Source organism: Mirounga angustirostris, unplaced genomic scaffold (genome assembly GCF_029215605.1).
Source record: "Mirounga angustirostris isolate CCGP_5_RB_7025 unplaced genomic scaffold, mMirAng1.0.hap1 SCAF_10, whole genome shotgun sequence".
NCBI lineage: Eukaryota > Metazoa > Chordata > Mammalia > Carnivora > Phocidae > Mirounga > Mirounga angustirostris.
In genome coordinates, this window is record NW_026991718.1 from 91,448,241 (window position 1) to 91,456,014 (window position 7,774).

Here is a 7,774-nt window from a genome sequence, read left to right on the forward strand (position 1 = left end):
CTGTGCAAGATTTTGATTCAGTAGAATGAAAAGTCTGGGAATATGCGTTTTTAAAATGCACTTCAGGCAATTCACTGCACATGTGGTGGGAACCTGTCTTTGAGAAGCACAGATGCAGCTATGTATTAATTGGCATAGAAAGGCAGGAATGCAAAAACAAAAACCCATAGAATATATATGCACAGAAAATTACCAAAAGTTTATTGCAGTGGGATATCAGTGGAAAATGTGTAAACTTATTTCTTTATATTTTGCCGTTGCTGTTTACCTGGATTTTCTAAATTTCTAACAAAAAGTGTGGGTGACTTGTATAAAAGGAAATGAGAAAATCTAAAAAAGAAATCACTGACTTGCTTCTCTGGTGGGCATTTATAGCAGGACTAGTGGGACAGCAGTAGTGAAGGCGTGTGGGGGCGGCAAAAGGGGATTGCAGGAAGGGGGCTGGGATTCTTTGTCTCCTTGCTTCTCTCCAGGGTAAGCAGGGGCCAGGCCCCAGGGCTGGTCTCCCAGACTCCTCTTCCTAAGAACTAGGGGTCCCCAAGCTGGACACGGGGTTTCCGTTATTTCTCATTTTCAGTGGTGACCTTTTTTCCTGGGTCACATAAAAATCCTACCAATCGAGGAGCACCTGGGTGGCTCAGTCAGTTAAGCATGCAACTCTTAATCTCAGCTCAGGTCTTGATCGCAGGGTCATGCGTTCAAGCCCTGTGGAGAGAAAGAGAGAGAGAGAGAGAGAGAGGGAAGGAGGGAAGGAAAGAAGGAAGGAAGAAAGAAAAAATCATACCAATCTGTTTTTCTCCTGTAAATATTAAAGGATCATTTAACACTTGTGAACTGGAATCTATAGAAGGTGGTACTGTATCTGGTTTAATGTGAAATTGCATATTGAGCTCTTGTAAGTTTGACCCATCAATCTTTCCAAGTGATCCACACAACGCAGAAAAAGTGCACACCTTCCAATTTCTCTGACACCTGAACAATTTGAGAACCACCAGCATGATAGAAAGAGTTTGGAAGCCTTTGAAACCAAAATCAAATGTGAATTCAAATCTCAGTTTTGTCTGAGTGACATGGGAACAGAAGTGAGCATCACTTTTCTGGGCCTGGTTTCCCTCTGGACACAAGAATAATTACAGTGAGGGGCACCTGGGTGGTTCAGTCGTTAAGCATCTGCCTTCGGCTCAGGTCCTGATCCCAGGGTCCTGGGATCGAGCCCCACATTGGGCTCCCTGCTCCGCAGGAAGCCTGCTTCTCCCTCTCCCACTCCCCCTGCTTGTGTTCCTTCTCTCACTGTGTCTCTCTCTGTCAAATAAATAAATAAATAAAATCTTAATTAAAAAAAAAAGAATACAGTGAGTGGAAAGGATGTTTATCAGCATGAGATCAGATGAAGCAAAGCTCCTGGTCCTAAGCAGGAATCCAGTTACTTGTCTGGTCTACTGCTTGACCTCTGGGTTGAGCCCTGCATCCCCCCCACCCCCACCCCACCACCACCAAGGACAAAACTCTGCAGGGCTGAAGTTGGCCTCAGCAACACCATGTATGGGCCTCAGTGCATACACCAATGTCACTGCCTCACACCACTCACCAGCCAGGAGACCACACCCTCAGCATCCTCTTCACCTGCTTTATTTTCATTCTACCTCCTCCTGTTTATCCAGTCTGGATTTCCGCCATTAAGGATTCTGCTCCCCACACCTTCCTTCTCTAGGCCTCAGAATGTTATTTACTAAACAGTGAAAGAAAAGGAAGTACTTCTATGTGGGTCACTCTCTCAGGCCCTTTAATAGTTGGTATAGGAAAGAGTCAAGGGAAAAACAGGTCATTCCTGATTTTCCCAGGGAATCAGCTTGCCTGGAAGTGCATCTTGCAGTCTGTGGATTGCTGGGTATGGGGGAACAAGGGTGTCCTTGGGTGTCTCCAGCATTATGCCCTGGACACAGAAGGCTCCAGTGCTCCCTTCCATGGGTTTAAATGCTGGGGGCTTAGAGATGCTAAGGACACAAAGCAATGGTAGAAAGTGCAGGACATGATTAAGAGCCACACTGGATACAGAAGTGGTTTGCTCTTCATATCAAAGAAACTGATTGCCAGAGGTCAGAGAAGAGAAAAGTTGCCAGCCACATTCTTGTGGGATCTTGAGGCATTTGTGAGCTATTGTCCATCTAACTGACAAGAGAGAGGGCTGGGGACTCAGAGGGGCTAGAGAGACTTCAAGGAAAGTGTCTGGATGGAGAGGATTAAGTAATGGGGCTGGATGAGGGAAGCAAACCAGAACAAGGTAAGGCAGATCCAACACCAAGGAGGGATTGGCCTGATGGTGGAAAGCCATGAAGAGCTGGTAGGGAGTCTATCTACAGCACTGCTGCAGAGCATGGCTACTTGAACTTGAGATCACTAGCATTGTCATAAGAGTTGAAATTTGCCTTACAAAAGTGAATTGTTATGATAATTATCTGTAGTTAACATAAAGAGATCTTTCAAAAAATGTTAACTCATTGGTCCAGAAATCAAACCTAACACTATCAAAATCTGTGTGCATTGAAAATCATCCATGGATTGATAATTCATAGAGGATTGATGAACATTTTTGCCTCATTTAGACACTAATGTAAAATATTGGTCATTCTGTACTTTGATATAAACAGAAAGTTACTGTGGTCTTTCCTTTATCATTTTGTTAAATATTCTGTCATTTGCTTTTATTCTAGTTTTTTGTCTGGTTTTCCTAAGGAGGCAGAACTTACTTGCACCAGGTAAACCCACCAAAGGCCATTAGAAACATGTAACAGACTGCAGTCTGAAGGCAATTGGAGCAACCAGTCAGAGATCAGGTTTCCAATAAATAGTTTAAAACTGGTCAGGGGTTTTATCAAAGTTGGGGGGAAGCTAGCTTCTACCCACAGGGTGGACCCCAGCACAGCTGTCCACAGATGGCCAGGATTTCTGCCCTCCCCTCACCTGTATGCTTCTCTAAGTCCTACCTCAGTGCCTAGGGGAAAATAGGATAAAAAATTCACACCAAGATGCAATTATCCTCTCTATTAAGAGTGCCACTCTTTGGTTGAAGCAGATTTTACAATCTATAAGTGCATCAGAACAGTGTGTTGTACACCTTAAACTTATACAATCCTGTATGTCAATTATATCTCAATAAAGTTGGAAATAAGTAAACAAACAAAGAAACAAAGGCAGAGGGGATACCATCAGGGTATCCTATCCCTGGGGAAGGATACCCACCACCTCTTCTGCCACCTGTCTCAAGGGCAGTCCATGGTTGTCATGTTCAGGGTCAGCCTTCAAGGATCACCTCCCTCTTACCAAGGGCATAGGAAGCTCATGCATAGGTGAGCTTGTCCATTTATTTCTCAACAGGTGTAGGTCAAACAACCAGAACCCTTCCCCTTCTACCATCCCAGAGGGGGCATAGAGTGAGCTCTACCCCAAAGCTTCCTTAGTTACAGCAGTAGGTGATTGACAGGGGGACCATGCCCACCAAATGTACACACGCTCAAATGACATTTCTCTCTCTCTTTCTTTTTTTTTGGATTTATTTATTTATTTTAGAGGGACAGAGCGTGTGCAAGCAGTGTGTGGGGGGGGGAGGGGAGGAATGGGGGGGAGAGCAGAGGGAGAGGGAGAGAGAGAGAATCTCCAGCAGACTCCCCCTGAGTGGGGAGCCCGACGTGGGACTCAATCCCAGAACCCTGAAACCAGGACCTGAGCTGAAACCAAAAGCCAGCCGCTCAACTTACTGAGCCACCCAGGTGCCTCAATGGCATTTCTATTGTGTGTCTTCTATAGCTTCAACTGCAGCTTTCTGTTCATACATTCTTTTTTGTATCTTAATTCTGATTTGGCTCCAGCCCTCTGAGTCTTAGCTAAAGAGTTAAACTGGCTTTTTAAGGTCGCTGAAAATGCCTGATTTCACCCTATTGGGGGCTGACTCAACTGGTTAAACATTTGGAGTTTTAAGGTTGAGAAAGGGAGCAATACTAACTCAAGGACCTCCTGGGGTGTAATTTCAGACCACTGGGCCATTCAGGTGAGGCAATCTTGTTTATATTGCCATGAATCGTGCCCCTCCACAGCCAAGATAAAATAGCTGACCATGAGAATCTGTTGCCTACGTAGCTTTTCCCACATCTCATCTTCAGGGTCCATGTGTAACAATTCACTTGGCAGTCAATAACCCATTGCAACTAAAAGCATTATTGCTATAATCCCTAACAATAAGAAGAAAAGAACCCACCTGTGCTCTTACTAAATGCCAGGCACTGGAGTGTCTTTACATGCACTGTCTCTATCATCATAATGCATTTGTTCTCATTTAAAAGGTGAAGACACTGAGGCACAGAGAGTTTCTGTAGCTTATCCAAGGTCACACAGCACTAGGATTTGAACAGCCTATCTGACTTCAAAGCCTTTGAACTTTATCCACATGTTCTATGTTCTTTGAAAGGCAGAGTCATAAAAGTCTTTAGAACTAAAGACGAGGAACAAGAAGTTCCAGAGAATTTAGTGACTCATCCAAAGTCACATGGTTAGTTCTTCTAAAGCTAATTTTCTCCCATACCCTGGAAAAGTGGAATAAATCAATTCAAAAAATTCCTGAGGCTCTCCATGCTACTATTCCTCCTCTGCCAGATGCTAAATAAGAAGTGCAATGGCTTGCCCAGACTGTTCCACGTTGCTCTCCACAAAGGTAAAAGACAGTACTTGCCCCATGCAAAGGGACAAGAACAGGGAAGGAAAATTCAGTGTGGAACATCTCTGCCTTTCCCTTGCGAGTTTGTTATCTGTTCTCTTGAGAAACTCTTCAGACACTAGAAAATTATATATGTATCAGTGTCATTAGAAGAACAAATAAAAATTCATAAATTTTTTTAATTTATAAAAACACATTAATATATCAGGCATTAAAAACAATATAACTTTGATCTGATTATTATTTTACTTTCACAACTTGTTTTTAAACAGGTAACTTTTCTTTAGCTTTGGAGATCAAGTCTCATAATTATGCTTGTCTAACCAACATCCTCCCTGGGACGACAAAGTCTTTGGATGTACATGTATGCAATGCTTACTATGTCCATGGATTTATTCACATTTTATTAAAATTCTCTGTAATGGCAGCCTCATAGAGTGGTACTGTCAAATTCCTTTATGATGGTATTTAACAAAGATTTTTATGAGAATTCAATTGTGCTTTGCCTTCCCCAGAACTGAGGGAAGAAACTTTTACCCATCATGTACCTTTAAAAAGTGAGTATCTACTTTTGAAATGTCATTCATTTCTTAGTTTTTCCACTTTAGGGAGCATGAAATAAACTGAGTAGCAAAAAAAAGGAATTAAGTTAAATAAGCTTATCTTCAGTTGGTGTTACTAAATGATCCTGAAATCATATCTTGAATTGACCCTTTTCTTGAAGACAGGAAGGGAAATATTTTTGGCTTGCTCATGAACTCCCCTGAATTTCTTTCCATCAGGCAGACAGGGAAATTCCCACAAGGCCCTGACACATGGCAGGTTTGTAGGGCTAATCACCTATTGCTCTCCTTCAATTCTTGTTTCCAAGAGAGTGAGAACAGTGTCTGGTTCCATAAGAGCTTATTAAGGGAGTGATGGAGTACACTTTATGTTGTCTAGGCTTTATGGTGCATTGCAAGTCTTATCTCCAATTACCTTTGTGTTTTGTCCTTTCTGTATTTTTCTCTTGTCTCCTGGTCGAGGAGACAGCCCCAATCCTTGATCTTTCCTGATTCAAGAAGAGGTGTGGAGGCTGGGCCAAAATTGGGTGTGCAAACTGAGACTGAGAACAGAAAGACACCCAGAGTTTCAGGGATGCTGAGGATTTGTCCACTGCTCCACAGGGCCCTGAGGGAGTGACAGGACCTCTGGAGGCCAGAGTATGACTGTGGGCCCATCTGAGGAGGCTGCACCTGGGCCCTGAGGTTCAGGATGGCTGTGGCACAGCACAGCAGGATCCCCAGACTTCAAGGGACTGTGTGCACTGGACAGTGGAATCACAGAGGTGACCTGCATATCCTGAAGATGGAGAGGTCTTACAGAATATTTGGCTGAGCATGAGACTCCTGCAATCTTCATATAGACCTGGGGGTGCCTTATACTGGGTGCCCTACCAGCCAATTTCAGATATCCTGGAGTCAGATTGAATTTAACTGAACAAAAGAAAATGAAGTAGCATGACATGATTTTCATTCCCAAGTTTGTGGACTAAGATTCATGCTCACCCCACATCTGTATGTGGTCAGTCTCTGTATCAGTCTGGATCTTGGTAGGAAACTGACTTCTACTCAAAAAGTTTTAACTGAAAATAATTTAAAGGCAAGACTCTTTGTGAAAATGTGTGCACAGTTAAGGGAACCAAGAAGGAAGGTTGAGGCATCCAGAGATGAGCAGCATGGGGGAGCCATTACTACCTCTGGCCTGAAGGGGCGAGGAGAGGGCTTGGTGTTTGCAAAAGCCTGTGAGAGTTGGCATAAGGGAGGGAGCTGCATGATAGAGGACTCAGCCATTGCCACACAACCTGAGTCGAAGCAGGGGGATGGCAGGCAGAGAAATACCCCATCCATTCTTTTCCCACCCTCTGGTCTCTTGCCAGAGCCTCTCATTGACTGAACTCATGCAGTGACCAGAGCCCCAAGGAAACCTGATGACTGGACAAAGTTTGGGGGGGGGGTCAGGCCCTTGGCAAAGTAGAGAAGGATGGACAAGGGATTTGGAGTAATGGGGAGGGGAAGAGAGAATAACCAGCACAGCTCTGTCCAACACATTCACCAAGGTGGTTTTCTAGGTTGTTATTGGCAGAATAAGTCCTCTTGGAATATGCTTAAAAATCCTGTGCTTGGACCTGGGAACCCCAACATGGATCAACTCCAAACTGTCACTTTCAAGCCATGACTCAAAATTCTTTCACCTCTCAGAGCTCCAATTACTACTCACCTACAGAGTGGCAGAGGGTTAAATGAATTAATGTCAGGAAAGGGTGAGGCACACTTCTGAAAACCTGGACACATGCCCTCTCAATAACTAGCTGGGTGTGGGGTCTTTTCTCTCTGGACTTGAGTGTGTTAACTGAAAAATGGAGAGGTGTTTATGGCATGTTACCTGTAATGTGCCCTCCACTTCTTGTGTTTTAGGGTTCTGTGAAACCAAAGGAAGGGGTTTATCCTGAGCTTCTTCATCTGGTCCCCACATGTGGTACCCCTTCAAGAAAACTGGAATTTTCTTTTTTTTTTTAAGTTTTTATTTTAATTCCAGTTAGTTAAGATACAGTGTTATATTAGTTTCAGGTGTACAATTTAGTGATTCGACACTTCCATACATCACCCCGTGCTCATCATGACAGGTGCATCCTTAATCCCCATCACCTATCTCACCCATTCCCCACCCCTCCCCTCTGGTAACCAGCAGTTTGTTTTCTATAATTAAGAGTCTGAAGAAAACTGGAATTTTCAAGACTATTTAACTATATTATAACACATCAGCAAAACTTTGCTGAGTTTCAGTTTCCTATTATAAAATGAAAAAACCCAATAACCACCCCAAATCAATTTAAATTAATCCTGGGGGATATGAGGGTTCCTAGTACCATGGCTGGAATACAGCAAGTTAAGGCATCCCTACTTCCAAATCAAACTCACCTTAGGAGTGTTTTTGTTTTTTTTTTTCTTTTTACCTTGCTAGTGTAAAATAAAACAGAAATACAGAAAATTACACAAAAAGCACACATAATTTAGGGAACACTCT